The sequence below is a fragment of the Lontra canadensis genome, unplaced genomic scaffold, assembly GCF_010015895.1.
Source record: "Lontra canadensis isolate GAN:19392208 unplaced genomic scaffold, GSC_riverotter_1.0 scaffold11, whole genome shotgun sequence".
NCBI lineage: Eukaryota > Metazoa > Chordata > Mammalia > Carnivora > Mustelidae > Lontra > Lontra canadensis.
Genome location: NW_022631005.1, coordinates 6,111,101 through 6,130,063, shown reverse-complemented (window position 1 = coordinate 6,130,063; position 18,963 = coordinate 6,111,101). Strand labels below are relative to the sequence as shown.

Here is an 18,963-nt window from a genome sequence, read left to right as displayed (position 1 = left end):
TGAACCAATAACCACATACTGAGAGCATAAGTGAATTTGTACAGATGCAGGATCTTTGAATTAATTGAATTAAATTAATTTCCACTGAACTAAAGCAGAAGTGTTCTAAGAGAGAATATGATCCACAGTTTATGTTCTTCAATGAACTGTAGTCTGGGAAGCAGTTGTAGACATTCCAGTCTTTGGAAAATTTCATATTGATGAGAATAAGAGTAAACAAAGACATAATTTTGTTGACTGAATGTCAACTTTTTGTGAAATTCTATGAAGATCACTGGTCTTCTCTTAATATAATCTTCATTTTATAAAAATGCATTCAGTTAGGCTTGAATTTAGGCTTTGTAGACTGCATTTATTTCTGTATTTTATTATACAAATTCCAGAATTTTAGGCTGAATTCATTTCTGCATTTCATTATACAAATTCTAGAAACATGGATAGGATTGCTATCCTGTGAAATAAATCAGAATTCAAGCTTTTTTTAAAATTAAAACCATAGCTTTTTAGCTGAGTTGGGATGTCAATTTATACAGAATGTCATATACATTGGAGTTATCAGAGTTGGAGGAGACAGTAGGGTTTTTCTTTTAAGGTCTCCTGGAGGCCTTTCCAGATCCTCCAAAAGGGGCCCTATTGGTTTTTTCAGGAAGTTTTGCCAAGCAGCTTTATTGTTCAGATCAGGATGAGAGCCCATGAAAACTAAATCTCCCTTTCCTTTATTTCCATGAGTCTACCACAAAGAAGTAGGTTCCGTAGTGCTTTGTTAATCAATGTTATCCTTGAGACTGCAATGTTTAGAAGGTTAATTTTCTACAAATTTTGTTCTATTTATCCAAAATCTACTCTTCTTGTATCCTTTCCTTGATGGCATTTCTAGGCATAAAATATATGCTATTCCAGGATTCCTGGGTGGGTCATTTGTTAAGCATGTGCCTTCAGCTCAGGTCATGATCCCAGGGTCCTGGGATCAAGTCCTGAATCAGGCTGCTTGCTCAGCAGGGAGCCTGCTTCTACCTCTGCCTGCAACTCCTCCTGTTTGTGCTCTCTCTCTCTCTCTGACAAATAAATAAATAAAATCTTTGGGAGACAAACTGAGGGTTTGGAGGGGGGATGGGGGTGGGGTGAGCCTGGTGGTAGTTATTGTGGAGGGTATGTATTGCATGAAGCACTGGGTGTGGTGCATAAACATGAATTTTGGAACACTGAAAAAAAATACTATTCTAAATTTGTAAGAGATATATATATATATATCAAGCTACAATTAGGAAATTTACATTTCTCCCCAAACAAGTGATAAGTTACTTTTGCATTATCACTGGGCATCATTGGTCGTTTCCTTCATAAATAATTTTAGAAAATAAATCATCTTAATTGTAAAGAACAGAAATAATTCTCTCATACAACCTTAATACAATATTGCATATATTTAAATAACTAGAAACCTTATTCTCTTTGATGGAGAGAAAATTTTAAATATTGCTCAGTATTATGTGGGTAAAATAACTGAATTGTATTTTTACTTTTTCAATTACATGTTTAGGCTATATAGATAGTTAGAAGGAATAATAGGCATTCTATGGCTTTGTCAGTAACACAGAATTTCATTTTATTTGTTTATTCTCTTATTTTTGTGTGTACTCCTTTCTGAATCTTAACTTGTAACTGAATGACCCACAGACTTACTGAATATTCATGCATAGGATTTGAGATCTTTCTTCCCTAGAGCTTAAGCTGAAAGACATTGTTGATATATGTCCACTGTGACATATGACACACTTTGCAGTTATTTTTAATTAGATATAAAATATTAATCCATTTGAGTTTGTGTATAGAATGTATTCGGAGGAGGAGGAGACTTGAAGAGGTATATTGTGACAGAATTTTAATTTATTTTAAAGAGAAGTCACATTAACTCAAAGGCCAAAAAAGGTCTGTCTCTAATGGCTCCCTTTGTGATCTAAAGGAGGGAATTCCCTATAACTACAACATACAGAGAAGACTAAAATCCCTTTCTGGTTTGGTTCCTCATACTAACCCAAAATAGATAAAACAACTTGTATTCTCCTGGGCTTGAAAAGCAAGAAGCTGAACATATGACTCTTCTTCAAATCATACACTTGTGCTACTAGGGATATCACTTAGTGCCAAGTTTCAGTGAAGAGAATGTAAAGCATCTAAAGAAATTATGTTCGTGGCTGGACCCCTGTCATGCAATTTCAGGTTTCCTTCTGAAAAGAGGTCTAATGCTCAAATTTAAAGAATTTGTTAAGTCTTCTCTGCTGAGACTATTAGATGACTATTATTAAGGAAAAAGAGTGACTTCCAGTAAATGGTATTTTAGAGATGCGATTATTTAGAATTCCAGCTGGTCAATACCACTGACTTCTTAAATCATCGAGTAGCATCAAGAACTTCTATTAACTTAGGCTACGTGTATACTGTGAAGACTCTGTGTTCATGAGTTTGTCAGTGAACGTTGATCTACCCATTGTGATTCTTAAATGTTTTTTAATTTCTTCAGTTTGGTTCTATCAGCTAAAATGGTGGAGAGTGGGGGGAAGTAGATGACAACTGACATGAGCAATTATCATTTGGTAAGTTCAGTGATGATGGTGTGTGGAAAGGCTGCTAGTACAGCCTGGAGAGAAGGGGGTTAGAGAAGCCCAGAAAGTGCCCAGAAAGTGACTTTCCCATCTTCATCTACTTAACTCCTATTCATTACTGAGATTTCAACTTCTATGTAACTTTCCAGGGAGGCGCAGGCCACAGGCCCAGTAGTTACGTAGTGAGTATCTGCTGAGTACATGGAAGAACTGTGATTCATGCTGTCCTTTGGGGCTGCACTCTCGTGAAGAAAACCCTGTGAAGAGCTTTTGCCCTTTAACTGGAAAAATGTACCAAGACTAGAGATTTTGGTTTTATTTTTTTGTTGCTGTTGCTCCACACTGCGGAGAGATCTGAGTGGCAAATGAGAGCTGCAACCTTTGATGAAGTTCTGCCTATCAGAGGAATATATCAGGTCATATTGTATAAAAATAGGGATTTCAATTTCTTTTATATTTAGATATGCCATTCTACGATTGTTTCAATACCTAAACATAGTAAGGCTAAGAAGAACTTGGAAGCATATGCCAACATAGTGTTTTTACCAGTGTTTTGAGGAGTATGGCTATTTTGTATAACCAACATAGCACAGTAGTTAAAAGCATGGGTACAGAAATACGATATGACTTACTTTCTGATGACTTCAGATCCTTTCCTGAGGCCAGATTCTTTCTCTGTAAAATGAGCATAATAGTGTTACCAAATAGAGTTATTGTAATTGAGATAAGGTATGCAAAGCACTTAGTACTTATTTTTAAGAACAGGAGATAGATTTTTAGCTATTCTTTGCTTTATGAAATGGCAATTATGGTTTTCTTCTCGTGTAGATTCGACTGAAAGCTAATAGTGTATATAATTCTGCACTGACTTGATTTTATGAAAGGAGAAAGAATTTCAGCATTTAATTGGGTGGCTGGAGTGGGAATGATGACCAAATAGAGTACAAACCAAGTCAGGAATGTAATGTGTAGGGAATCTCCATTAAATTCCCATTCAGAATTATTCAGGGAATCTCTAAAACATAAAGCATACAGGATCACTTCAGGGTTTAATTGGTGGAGAATTTGGGCTGACTTGTCTTTACGAACTAGTGTAACATTCTCTAGTATTGTTCCCACATTTACCTATGATGCAGGGTGCTGGGCTACTGTTCCAGTCTTGGCACATTTTTCTAGTTAAAGGGCAAAAGCTCTTCACAGGGTTTTCTTCACGAGAGTGCAGCCCCAAAGGACAGCATGAATCACAGCTCTTCCATGTACTCAGCAGATACTAAGTAACTACTGGGCATGTGGTCTGCACCTCCCTGGAAAGTTACACAGAAGCTGCAATCTCAGTAATGAATAGGAGTTAAGTAGATGCAGATGGGAAGGGTGTAGGAGAAGGACAGGGACCATACTGAGAAAACTGGACATCTGAAGACATTTCAAAGACATAAAATTTGCCATGATGTAACTATCGTTTAGAATAAATCTGATATGCTTGTAAATAAGATATCTAACCAAGAAAAAATTGGAAAGATGATGATGATAATAATAGCTCATATTCATCTGGAACCTACTATAGTAGGGCACACTGTTTTTTAGCATATTGCAATACACCACTTCATATAATATTCATAACAACCCTAAGAGAGAAATATAATTAGTAGCCCTGTTTTACAGACGAAGTAATTTGGTCATCGCCACATAGTGAGTAAGTGGCAGAACTTTGAACCCAGGGTTTTTAATCCCAGAGCCCAACTGACCTCTGCTGCCTTCAGATTATGATGGGCTGGGCATAATTAGAATTTTAGTCTTTATCCTGTAGGCCAGGATTCTCCATGTATGTGTCCCATCCCAGACCTACTGAATCAGAAACTCTGGGGCAGGTCCAGCAATCCATGATTCCATAAGCCCTGCAGGTGAATCTGATGCTCAAGTTTAAGTTTAGGAACAGGGTTATAGGTAATAAGAAATTCTGAAACATTTTTAAGCAAAGAAGTCATGATGTTTCCTGAAAGATGGTCATTCTCTTATCTACATAAAGGAAAAGTAATGGGGTTAGGTCTGATGGTTCTTTCTGTAGTGAAAAAAGAACCAAGGTTTCTCATTTTCCCCTCTGCTCCTATAAAGGGCGATACCTACTCTGTTTCACTTAACACAGAATGAAGTTAAAAATAAATGCTACTAAAAGTGGCAAGACTACAGAGTAATGCAGCCTTCATTAGGGGACTTTGACCTGACTGCTGAATTGAAAGAGATGAAAATATCCTCTGTGATCTTACTGCAAGAAAAATGCCACTAATGAGATAGTTGTGACTTAGATAAATTTTAGTCTATTAGACTTGTTTAGTTTTATGAGCAAAAAGAGTGCACATAAAATAGTTATGATTTCTTCTCATTCCCAGACCAAAGGATAGTTTTCACTAGAAATAGCTGTAGTAATAAAAATTAGACATATATTTTTCCAAAATATATTCCATGGTTTTAAGAGTTACATAAAATTTTCACTCCTCTAGAAAGGACCCAAATCTTAATATGAATAAAAATCCAATAACTCTAGCCTTTAGAAAGTCACATTCCATATGAACTGTAGAACAGAATGGTAATTTTAAATTTGACATTATTTTGTTTCTTTCAACTAAATTATATCCTTTTCATTAACTTATAGTGAAGTTTTCTTCCCCTACCAGTTTTTATATTTTAATGCTCTTTAATCTGGCTTTCAAGAATTATATTTAGGGTACTCTGATTTATTTATGAAACATTAATTAATCTAGATACTAGAAATTGTGAAAATCTTTTCAAAAAACATCCATTTAAAAGTTGATTAAAAAATCACCAATATGGGGGCGCCTGGGTGGCTCAGTGGGTTAAAGCCTCTGCCTTGGGCTCAGGTCATGATCCCAGGGTCCTGGGATCGAGCCCCGCATCGGGCTCTCTGCTCGGCAGGGAGCCTGCCTCCTCTTCTCTCTCTCTCTGCCTGCCTCTCTGCCTACTTGTGATCTCTATCTGTCAAATAAAATAAATAAAATCTTTAAAAAAAAATCACCAATATGAAAATGACTAATAATGTCTGTTCTCTTGAGGATAGAAGCTAATAAATACTTGAAAATTTAACAGAGCAAATGACTAGTCTTCCCTTTAGCTTGACTTTGAAATAATCTTAAGTATTAAAAAATGACTTAAGCTGATGGCTGCCCCCCTCCAAATTACTATAAATTAGGGTAAAGAAAAAGAGATTTCCTACATATCATATGGCCTAGGGTAAAGAAAAAGAGATTTCCTACATATCATATGGCCAGGACTTGACATGTTTTGATTTATTTTTAATTTATGGAAGAAAATGCAGGCTTTCAAATACATGCATACAATTTTATATTAACATGCTATGGTATTTATTATGTAATAAGTCAAATACCTCTTTAAGCCAACTTAACAATTTAATGAACAAGATATTCATTCTTGTTAGCTGAAGAATACAGGGAGAAGAGACCACTCAAGGGAACTAACCCCTTGCTTCCTTCTTCCTGGAATATTTGCCTTCTCTCTCCTCCTCTTACTTTCCTCACTTATTCTGACTAGCTCTTCATGACTCAACCTTAACACCATTGCCCCTTTTCCATACAACCAGGATAGATTTCTGTAAGCTCTCATATTTCTCTGTACTTCTTTGATGCATGTATAGCAATTATAATAAAAATAGTAAACATCAGTCTTCTCCAAAAATGTAATCTCCTCTAAAAATTTAATTCCACTAGGACCGGAAGCATTTCTGACTTATTCCCCGTTGTATCTTCAGCAAGTAGCAGAAGAAAGGAAGGAAGGCTCATATAGGGTAATGGCTCCAACAGCAAAAAGAGAAATGAAGACCAGTGTTCTAAACTAAGCCTTCATATGATTAAGTATCACTGCATTTAACTACATGAGCTCAAAGCACTCTAGCTTGACCAACACCTCCATGCTTTGGTAAATTATCATATGCTTATTAATAATGAGTGAAAGGAGACAAAGTTATCTGCCATGATTCAAACTGACTAAAATATAACTTGGCGATCACAAGAATAAAGAAATGCTGAGGAAGGACATGCTGGGTATACTGACTCAGGAGAGCCATAAAAAAAATCATTTGGCTGAGGGGGAAATGGTATAATTGATCTATACAATTAATGATCAAATATTTCCAAGTAGAGACCACTCTGATCTGACGTATGGCTCCTAAAGGGAGTATGCCGAAGAAAAAGTAAAATGAGGATCATGAAGGATATGTCTACACACGTGAGCCCGTTGCCCACAGGTATGCACACTGCTTTCTATTTCCCACAGCTAAGAAATCAGTTCCTGAAAGCAGTTGTTAAAAAAGTCAACTTGGGGCTCCTGGGTGGCTCAGTGGGTTAAAGCCTTTGCCTTAGCTCAGGTCATGATCTCAGGGTCCTGGAATCGAGCCCCGCATCGGGCTTTCTGCTTGGCAGGGAGCCTGCTTCCCTTCCTCTCTCTCTGCCTGACTTTCTGCCTACTTGTGATCTCTGTCTGTCAAATAAATAAATAAATAAAATAAAATCTTTAAAAAAAAAGGAGCCAACCTTTCACTCAGATTCTCTAGAAATCATCTTCTACTTCTAATTCATTCAACCACATGCAACAAATATTTCTGTAGAACCTACTATGTGCCAGTCGTGTTCTAAATGCTCAGGATACTTCAGTAACAAAAGAAGAAGCTGCAGATAAGAAACACCACTGTGGTCTGACAGTAGCTACTAAATATAGAATAAAGACTAAAGGATAGTAAGTACTAAAATTTATAAAATGTGATCCCTATTCTTGAAATGTTCATAATCTTGAGCGAAGGAGGTTGATACACATGAAAATTGTGACCTACCATATGAATAGCACATGACAAGTATCAAATTGCCTGGTGCGGTGACTCAAACACTTTAGATGTTGAATACATGGGATTATGTCAGTGAAGAGACCACTTTGAACTTGGGGGTGATGGAAAGCTTCATGAGGAACTATCTTGAGTGGGCCTCCCCGCCAAGTTTAGAAAAGCAGACAAGAGGAGGAAAGGGGAAAGGTGAATGCTCTCCAGAATCTCATGTAAAGAAACTGTCTTGAGTGGGCCTCCCCGCCAAGTTTAGAAAAGCAGACAAGAGGAGGAAAGGGGAAAGGTGAATGCTCTCCAGAATCTCATGTACAGAAATTGTCTTGAAAACCATGTACTGTCTACACAGATCAACTGAGCACCTGCTATGAGCTGGCTATTATAATATGCTTGGCAGAGTGTACAGTAAAAGTAAAATTCCACCCTCAGAAATTTATGGACTAGTGAGGAAGTTGTAAAAACGTGCATTAGTCACTAAAATACAAAGTAGAAAGTTCTAAGAGTCATAAATAAGAAAGGTGCTGGTAAAGTTTTATGACATTTTAGAGGAGGGAGATATTCACTTACAGCTGGTTATCAGAGAAGGCCTCATGGTAAATAGGCGGCATTCAGTGGGACCTTATGAAATATGAATGCATGAAGGAGAAAGTGATGTAATGGCAGATTTAGGAAAGAAGCCTGATAAGCAAGTGAGAGAGCTTAGAAAGCGGGAGGGTCATTTGAAGGCTTATTGCAATAGTCAAGGTAGGGTAGTCTAGGTAAAGACATGAATATTTATTGATTGGCTTTAAAATTATAACTGGCCACATCTACTTTCTAGTTCCTCTACCATCTCTTATAAATTATTTTTCTATTATTTGAACCACAAAACCATAATATAACATGAGGTTTTCCTCACTATTTAACATTAAGCATTTACCTCCTATTAGTTTTCCTGCTTTAGTTTTTGAATCTTCAGATACTTTCAGTTCCACATTTCATCATCAGAATTGATTAATGTTCACAATGTTTCACATTATTTTTACTATTACAACCAGATTTTTACATGTATTTCCTTAAATAGTGGTCAACACTTTTTTTTTTAAATCTATTTTATCTTGTTTGCTGAGGTCTCTGCTTTAGCTATCTTCCCCACCCCACTGACTTAGTATGTTATGTATTTCTATATTTCTAATGATTTATTTTATAACTGTAGTGTATGTGGTAAGTTATTACATTAATATTATTAAAATAGACAAACCTAAAATGTAAAACTCCTCTAGAATTGTATTCCAACTATCTTATGTTCTTTCTCAGACAGTGGGACTAAAGAGAATTGTATGAAATGCCTGATTTTTTTTCTGAGGTCAACTTCAGGAAGTTAAGGATGTACTTGAAATAGTATAGTTTTCCACACATATTTTCTCTATGAAAGGGTCTGGATGTGTGCTACATGAATAGTGGTATGAGGATGGCCTTGGCCATGTGTGAAGGCAGTGATTTCTTGGCAGTGCACTAAAGCCTTTACAAGTCTCAATAAATTATGTCCCGATCTGTCTATGTCCAAAGTGATAGGATATCTGATACCTAGAGCCATAGGAAGAGGGCTTGAGTATGGGCTGAGTGGAGGTTTGGAGGGGGGAAAGGAGCTTACTACCTGTGTCCCCTCTGCCTCCTCAAGGGACCCGACTATGCACAAGAGCCCTAGAAAAGCTAAGAGAAGAATGAGTGGAGGAAAGCGTAGGTTTCTGTCTATGCATCGTTTAATTTAAAAAAATATGTTGATTACCTACTTTGTGCTGGGGATGCGGTAGGAGTTAAACTTTTGCCATGAACTTTGACTGCTTTTAGTTTATAATTTAGTGGGGGTGACAAACATGAAATGCATCATTATGAGTTATCATATCATTTCAGTTGTGATAAATGCTTCAAGGTGAAAATGCAGAGTGCTCTGAAGGATGGCTAGAGTGTTGCACTGTGGAAGCACCCATCCCCAGAACAGAAGAAAAGAGAGCTAATTGTGCTTGAAGCATAACGCTAACTACAAGAATAAATTATAAAATTCTCCATTCTTGGGGCAATGGTGGTATAGATGAAATCACAACAATGGCAAGGCATTTAGAAAACTTCAGCCTCATGATAAATTATGCATAAAATTTTGTTATTGCAAAAATGACAAGGAATCCCTGGAACCCCCCTCCATCTTTTAATAATACATATTCCTCATAAAAACAAGGAAATCTCAACTGAAATCTTACGCACCTGTGTGGCTAGTCAATTATTCACAAAGCATCATGGATCTGATATATATTTTTTCTACCTAATTCTGTTAGACAGTCAATTTGTAATGCTAAACAAAATGTGCACAGGAAACTTAAATAAAGCATTTCAGATATTCTCTGAACATTTATTTATTTGTTTACTGTGGGATATTTACTAAAATCAGATGTGCACACCCATCATCTGAGCACATGTCCATCTGTCATCTAAAACTGCCAATAAATATATTGCTTAAATAGTAACAGTTAAGAATAGAGACTCTCATAATGAGAGAACTAAGAGTAGATCATATAAATGATCACAGAGCCACATAAAGATAACTACCACACAAGCCATAAAAAGATAGAATAACATAAGCTGTCCTTGACAATTCCTTCATGTGTTCCATTTCTAAGGGTTCCTGAGGTAACTTTTATTGTATAAATTATTTTCAAATAAATGAGAAAAGGAGGAGTTAGTAAATGTAACCCACTGGCAGTAACTGAATCCTAGAGATTAAAACCCAGACTTTATGAGTCCCTCTCTCTCACCTCTTGAAAGTGGAGGCTACTTTTGTCTTTACGCAACATATTCATTAAGATTCTTTAGTTGCATTTATTAAAAAGTTGAACCTGGATATATCACTCTCGCTGGCATATCTGAATTCCAAGCATCTCTAGCTGATAGTCCTTTCCTGGGTTATAGTGTGCTTTTGACTTAGAAAAGAAACTCTTCTTGTCTGAATGAAGTTCTCTCAAATAAGTGTAGAAGGAACAGATTTTGAAACTTCCCTGTTTTTACTAAACCTGCCATTACAATCGGAAAATGAAAAAAGAAAAAACAAAAACAAAAACAAAAAACAAACAAAAAAAGAAGGAACAAGAAACCTTTTTCTCAAAAGTATCTGCTATCCAGGGAATTTCCAGACAGAAGTAAATGTGCTCCTGGCTTTGCATTGTAAGAAAAATAAACCAAAGGAGCAAATAACTCATTTTCCATTAAAATAAAAATATTCCTGTTTTACTAAACTCTTTCTATTGTCACCAAAAATTACAATAATACACAACATATGTACAGTCTGCTTTTCAGACTATAAAGATTTAAACTACTGTATATTGTGCCAGTTCTTTTCTGGGAGGGCTGGAATTGGTTATGTACCCACCCTACAAGCGTACCCACCTTTCAAGTTGTTAGAGCATGAATCCCCATCTTCTTTGTAGGAGTAAAGGCTTCTGAACTGATGATATTGGAACTCATGAGACTAAAAAAATAATTAAGTTATTACTTATTTAAACAAAGAAAGTAGGTTAAAACCTACTTGAAAGTCATAAAAAACATACACATATATCTTAACATATTAATTTAAGAAATATACCCACTCATTTGCTGAAGTTCAAATGTAGGGCCAAGATTATTTCTTCAGTATAGGGCTACTATCTGGAGCCCAGCATTGATTGTTTGCACAAACAAATTCAGAAACATCTTCAAGTACTATTTTACTTTGTTTGTTTTGCATATATTTTGTTTGTTTATTTGTGAAATAAGAACTTAAAGACAGGGGCACCTGGGTGGCTCAGTGGGTTAAGCCTCTGCCTTCAGTTTGGGTCATGATCTCCGGGTCCTGGGATCAAGCCCCACATTGGGCTCTCTGCTCAGTGGGGAGCCAGCTTCCCCCTCTATCTCTGCCTGCCTCTCTGCCTATTTGTGATCTCTCCCTCTTTTTCAAATAAATAAACAAATAAATAAATAGTCTTAAAAAAAAAGAACTTAAAGACATAGATGAACAATTTAAAGCAAAATCTAAGTTTTTTTGTACTTTTCCCCAATCTCTTCTGTTTTCTCACCTGTAATTAATCTGATAGCAGTGCTAAAGAAATTTTCAAAACTTTCCAAAGCATTAAATTTAATGTTCACGGAAATAAAAACTCTTTACAATTACATTGTTTATTTACTATTTAATTAAATGTTATAGTTAACAAAATGAAAAACAAGTGGCATAAACAAGTTTAAGAATAAACACAAGTGATTCATGTTAAGAATAAAGGGGTATGTGCTTATTTTTTTTTTTTTAAGATTTTATTTATTTATTTGACAGACAGAGATCATAGGCAGAGAGGCAGGCAGAGAGAGAGAGGTAAGGAAGCAGGCTCGCCGCTGAGCAGAGAGCCTGATGCAGGGCTCGAGCCCAGGACCCTGAGATCATGACCTGAGCTGAAGGTAGAGGCTTTAACCCACTGAGCTACCCAGGCGCCCCTGTGCTTATTCTTAAGAAGAGTCTGTTTTGGATCATATAGTCCAATAATTCTACTGTTGGGTACTTACCTAAAGAAAACAAAAGCACTAATTCAAAAAAATATACATGCACCCCTGTATTTATTACAGCATTATCTACAGTAGTCAGGATATGGAAGCAGCCCAAATATCCATCTATAGTAAATGGATAAAGAAGATGTGGGGGATACACACACACACACACACACACACACACACACAGGAATATTATTCAGCCACAAAAAGGTGAAGTCTTGTCATTTGTGACAACATGAATGGACCTAGCGGATAGTATGCAAAGTGACATAATTCAGAGTGACAAAGAAAAATACCACATGATTTCACTTATATGTGGGATCCAAAAAACAAAAAGAAATAGACTAAAAAATGTGGAGAACTGATGGTTTCCAGAAGGAAGGTGGATGAGGGATGGGCAAAATAGGTGAAAGGCATTAAGTAGGACAAACTTCTCATTTTAAAATAAGTAAGTCACAGAGATGAGAAATAAACAGCATATGGAATATAGTCAATAATGTTATAATAAGTTTGTATGATGACAGAACATGACTAGTGGTGAGCATTGAGTAATGTATAGAATTGCTGAATCAATATGTTATACACCTGAAATGAATAGAACATTATATATTATGTTATACTATACTTTAGTAATAAGTATTCTTTTAGAGTCTATTTTCAGTAGTATCTGGGTACCACTGGGCAGAAGGGACAGACAGTAAGTCCAGCAAAGTGGTTAAGTAGAAGGTATACTGAAAGAATATCCAAGGTAATTGTTATATTACAGGTACTTCTCAAGAGTTGTTATGGTATATAAATGAGGATTAAATTTATTTCAAATCATTTGATATTTCTATGTTGAATGCAAGTTTTTAAAACAGAACATCTCAGGACTACTGCTTGGCATGACCCAATTCTCCTACTCATATAAAGAGAAGCAGCCTGGCCTGTGTGGTATTACTTTAAAAGCTCCAGGATACTTTGCCTTCCATACAAACACATTCCTTGGCTACTATTAATACCTGTCAGTTTTCTACCTTAGGATCTATATTAATTTATGCCAGTGGTTCTCAAAATTTAAGGGGCATAAGAATTGTAGAATGAACCTTTAAAATGCTGAACAGAGGCTCTGATTGAAGATTCTGACCCTGTAATAACAGGGGGAAGCTCAGGAATCTTTTTTTTCCCTTCTCATTTTTAAAAATCATTTTTATTAACATATAATATATTATTTGCCCCAGGGGTACAGGTCTGTGAATCATCAGGCTTACACATTTCATAGCACTCACCATAGCACATACTTTCCCCAATGTAGGAATCTGCTTTTTTAACAAGAATCTCCTATAATCCAAACACTATTTTTAGACACTAATTTGACAAAACTTTGAACACTATTCAAAATATCATCATCAAGGACCATGCCATCTTTCTTTTGATTCCAGCCATTCTGGACTACTTTCAGTTCTGGCACAGATTTCTCTCTCCTCAAAACCCTTGTATAAACAGTTCCCTTTCCAGGAAAGATTTTCCTGTACTTTATGGAACAACTTCAACTTTGATCATTTCCCCAGGGGAATTCCTGCCTCTGCAGACTAGGTTATCAATCCTTGCCATATGCTCCATCATATCCTTTACCCCTCCTTGTCAAGCCTGTACTACTCATGTTCATGTCTTTCGCTTCCCACTTGCCCACCTCCAAATCATGAGCTCCATGAAGGAAGAAACCATGTTTGCTTTGATCACCATTATATGCCCAACATTTCTCAAGGTGATGGGCAAAGTGGCCATTCAGCACTACTATAAGAGTAGTAGTTTAAAAAAAAAAAAAAAAGAATGTCAATATGCATATCTCTTCATGAAAGGCAATATTACCTGCCTTTCCTCAGTTAGCTGCCATTTAGATCCATTTTTAAGAATAGGGTTTAATAACGTTGTAAAATGGAAAGCAAGAGATCCAGACAGCTCATACTCTGGGCCTCTGACCATGAATGTTACCACCACAACTCTGGGTATGGAGGGAAATGCAAGAAAAGGAGAGCAGAGTCAGCTGTGGCCTCTGGTTATAGACAGAAAAAGGACTCATCAAAGTGGACAGGCAAGCCATGTTCACAGGCAACAAAAATGCATCTGAACCCTGGGGTAGCTCTGCACCTGCATGGAGGCCAAGTGGACCTCCTACATGCCTGCAGGTGGTGACCTGGAAAGGAGACTTGCTTAATCTTAAAGCTTCTCCATAAGGGTTTCCATTATTTCCACAGATAGCCTTGATGCTGCCCTGTTGCCATGAATAAAGGTGTTGGTGTCTTCGCAAGAAAAAGAAAAAAAAAAAAAAAGAGCGAAAGGAAGAAAGGAAGGAAGGAAGGAAGGAAGAAAGAAAGAAAGAAAGAATAGGGTTTAATAGAAAAAGAAAAAGGATATTTATTTTGGGAAAGAAACAGGAAGGCATGAAATTTAAAATGGCTCACTCTTCAACTTGTTCTAGAAGTGGCTTGAAATCAAATACTACTGCCCGTGTTGAGCTGGGGTGTAAAAAAATTTTCCATTCAATGCTCATCTATGGTCTGCAAATTGTTCATTGATGGGTACTTATTCTTTTCAGCACAAGTTCTTACTGTTAAGAATTATACACTAATGATATCAAGGGTGAGGCTCATGAAACTGCTGCTGAATTTCTTGGGAAAGAATTCAAGAGAGAAACGGGATGGTTAATTACATGTTAATTCACTAAGTGGTCCTCTACTATTAGATTTTGAGGTATTCAATTGTTTCTATTTAGCATGATCTCTCAGTAACAAAAAACCCAGAAAAATTATTTAATTGATTTTTATTCATAAAGCCCTCCATCTAATATATAATAAGTAAACTCTAACTGAGTGTTAGACAAAATGAATAAAACAAAGTTTCTGTCTTCAAAATATTTTTAATTTGGCTGGTGATTCTATCAGCAACCAAGCTGAACAGTAAAAAGAAGAAAGAATAATAAAAAGTGAGAATAGGTTGGGCACCTGGGTAGCTCATTGTTAGGTATCCAACTCTTTATTTTGGGTCAGGTCATGATCTCAGGGTTGTAAGATACAGAGCCCTACATAGGGTTCCATGCTGGGCATGGAGCCTACTTAAGATTCTCTTTCTTCCCCTGACCCTCCCACACCAATTCGCATTCACAGGTGCTCACTCACTCTCTCTCTCAATCAAAAAAAAAAAAAAAAAAAAAAAAAAATGAGGATGCCTGGGTGGCTCAGTTGGTTAAGCATCTGCCTTCTAGAGTCCTGGGATCCAGTCCCACATCAGGCTCCCTGCTCAGTGGGGAGTCTGCTTCTCCCCCTCCCTCTACCCCACCTTTCTGCTCATGTTCTCTCTCTCACTCTCTCTCAAATAAATAAATAAATAAAATCTTTAAAAAAAAATGAGACTAGGTTAAGGGAACCTAGAGACATCATCATGTGTAATAACATTTGCATTACAGGGATCCCAGAATAAAAGTGAGCAAAGGGGGCAGAAAATTTATTTGAAGAAATAAGAGCTGAAAAAGAAGTAATAGCTAAAAACTCCCTAAATCTGGAGAGGGAGACATCCAGATCCAGGAGATAAAGAGAGCCCCCAACAAAATCAATCTGAGGAGATCCACATCAAGACATATAATAATTAAAATGGTAACAAGTAGTGATAGAGAATTTAAAAAGCAGCAGGAGAAACGAAAACAATTACATATAAAGGAAACCCCTTAAGGCTATCAGCTGATTTTTCAGCAGAAACTTTGTGGGTCAGAAGGCAGTAGCATAATATACTCAAAGTGCTGAAAGGAAAAAACAACAAACCAAAAAAAAAAAAAAAACAAACAAAAAAAACAAAAACCTGTAACCAAGGATACTATATCTAGTAAGACTATCATTTAGAATAGAAGGAGAGGTAAAGGGTTTCCTACACAAACAAAAGTTAAAGGAGTTCATCACCACTAAATCAGACTTATAAGAAATGTAAAAGGGAATTCTCTGACTGGAAAAAAAAAAGACCATAATCAAGAGTGAGAAAATTAGAAAGGAAAAAATTTCACATACAAATATAAACATCATAAAAGTGGTAGATTAATCACTTATAAAACCAGTATAGAGGTTAAAGCAAAAAGCAGTAAAATCAATTACATCTATAAAAATCAGTCAAAGGACTCATAAAATAAAAGGTTGTAAAGTACGACATCATGCATATAAAAGGTATGTGGCTTAGAGTAAAATTTAGTGCTTTGAAAATGGGTTCTAAGAATACACTTAACTAGATGAGCACTGAGAAATGTATAGAATTACTGAATCATTATATTGTACAACTGAAGCTAACAACACTGTATGTTAAGTATTCTTGGAAAAAAAAATAGTTTAAAATATTTTCTAAGAGGTGCCTGTGTAACTCAGTTGGTTAAGCATGTGCCTTCAGCTCAGGTGATTATCACAGGGTCCTGGGTAGAGGCCCATACTGGGCTTTCTGCTCAGCAGGGAGCCTGTTACTCCCTCTCCCTTTGCCTGCCACTCTGCCAACTTGTGCTCTCTGTCAAATGAATAAATAAAATCGTAAAAAAAATTTTTAAATAAAATTTTTTTAAAAATTCATTCTTTTACCAAAACAAGCAAACCCCCTCAAAAAACAAAAGTACCAAACAAACAAACAAACAAACAAACTACATATCTGTGAAGCAAATAATGAGATATAATGATTATACAATAATAAACATCTGTTATGTACCTGTGAAATTCAGTTTATCTACACTGGATTCACTCATGTGTTTGAATGTAATTTGGGGGCAGACTAATTCAGGCTGATCTAGGCTGGGTCAATTTAACCCTGCTTCCTGTGTCTCTTGTCCTTATTGTGGGACCAACAGGAGGCTAGTCTGGATCTCCTATTTTATGGCAGTGGCTGAAGCACAGGAGAGTAAATCCAATCTCTAAAGTGCTTCTTCAAGTCTCTGTTTGCATTGCATGTACTGGTATCTCATTTGGCCAAAGCAAGTCACATGCCTGAACTCAGAATTAAGAGACAAGGAAAATATTTCATTTCTTGATAGAAAACTGTAAAACCACATAGTAAAGGGTGTAGATACAAGGAAGAGAAGAAGATTCAAGACAATTAACTCAATCTACTATAGTAATTTATACAAGGAAGCAGAAGCTTAGGATCCAGTAAGAAACTCTGAGGAGTATCAGGATTAAGAAAATCAAATTTATTTTCTTTGTACCCTATTTTTAGCATAATTCTAGGGACTTATTTTTAAACTTCAGCAAGTCAATGTGCTTGCTTAAACCTTACTAATTGGTCAAATTTAAGATCTATCTGAAGAATCGAGAATTCCCCATAAACCCTTGAATCTAAATTTGCTCAATGTTAGAAAAACATCAAGTAACAAGACTTTTAATAGTATGGGATAAAAGCTGTGGGGAAGAAAAAGTGTCTTAATGCTATTTTAAAGCTACTATGTATCAGAATACCACAAGAAGGATGCTCTGAATTATGTTTCCACTCTTTATTAAGATGCTTTGTATAATTAGTAGTGTTTCTATCAGAATAAATAGTAATTTGAAATTCATCCAAATTAAAAGCCCAAATAAAACAGGAACATTAGTGATGAATAGAATGTTAAGAGAGTCAAAATTCTCTAGGGTGGATATGTCTGTATGAGTCAGAACAGTTTAAATCAACTCTGTAGAATCCATGGGGAGTAAAGCAGAATAAAAAGGAAGTTTTTGGGAGGAGGAACCAGGAATCCACACAGATTTCTAGCCAGAAGAAAAATTCACTTCCGGTTTTCTGAAAACTCTAAAAATCAGACTAAATTCTATTTATGCCATTATGAACTCTACACTGGCATCTTAATAAACAAGACAGCAAATATAGTAAAATAAGTCATTATTCATCTTTTATTACATAGTATCTTATAGTTCCAATAAAGGTGGATGCTACAAAATGGAAAGAGTGGGCGCCTGGGTGACTCAGTCCTTATGTGTCTGCCTTCAGCTCAGGTCATGATCCCAGGATCCTGGGTTCAAGCCCCACATCGAGCCCCGCATTGGGCTCCCTGCTCAGGGGGAAGCCTGCTTCTCCCACTCTCCCTGCTTGCGTTCCCTCTCTCACTGTGTCTCTCTGTCAAAATAAATAAAATCTTTGGAAAAAAAAAATGGAAAGAGTAACTTCTTCATATAATATTATAATATAGGACTATAAATATAATATTCTACAGGCAAAGTTGTGAAAGCATTTCCAATATCATTTACCAGGACTAGGGCACATCATCTGGATCTATGTTACTATGGCACCAGCACCATCTTGTTTCAGTGCCTGTTGGTCATAGAACAATGATTTGGCAAGCCCATGCACAGCCACACTGCATCTAGGTAATGATGACTAGTCTGTGATATTCAAAATTACTTATAATGCCTAGGAGAAAGTCAACATGGCAGTTCTGGCCTGTGCCTACCATAGAAACAAATAATCATGAGCTTGAGATAATATAAGTAAGTATAGATATTAAGAACTTCTCATCTCCTACAAAATGGAGAAGATTCTGATGTAGTGGGAAGAGCTATGACCTACAAAAAAACTAAAAACCAAAACAAAAAAACCTCTTATGCAAAAATTAAGCTCTAAGATTACCTCATACTATGTGTAAAACAACTAAAATTTAAAAACTTCTAGGAGAAAACACAGATACACTCTTTGTGACCTTTGGTTAATCAAAGATTTCTTAGATAGGGTAACAAGTTGGACTTAATGAAAATTTAAAACTACTCTTAAAAGGACACTGTCAGGAAAAGAAGCCAAAGTCTGCTAGCCAAACATCTGCCTCTTAAAATAATTTATTCAAAATATATAAAGAATTCTTACAATTCAATAAAGAGAAACATCAAAATTTTTTTAAAAATTGACAAAAGATTTTAACAGACACTTCACAAAAGAAAAAATACAGGTCGCAAAAGAAACACGTTAAGA

The 18,963-nt window shown here is 36.1% G+C and overlaps 1 long non-coding RNA gene across 5 annotated transcripts in view; it reads right to left on the bottom strand.

Moving 5' to 3' along the window:
- Positions 1-3,833, bottom strand: part of LOC116866842 — an 84,410-nt gene extending 80,577 nt beyond the window's left edge. For all 5 annotated transcript variants that reach the window (XR_004382486.1, XR_004382488.1, XR_004382490.1 and 2 more), the window contains exons 1-2: positions 3,729-3,833; positions 3,236-3,278 (exon numbers count right to left, since the gene is read on the bottom strand). This is a non-coding gene — a long non-coding RNA (uncharacterized LOC116866842). The remainder of the gene's footprint in view (positions 1-3,235; positions 3,279-3,728) is intronic.
- Positions 3,834-18,963: the final 15,130 nt, after the last annotated feature.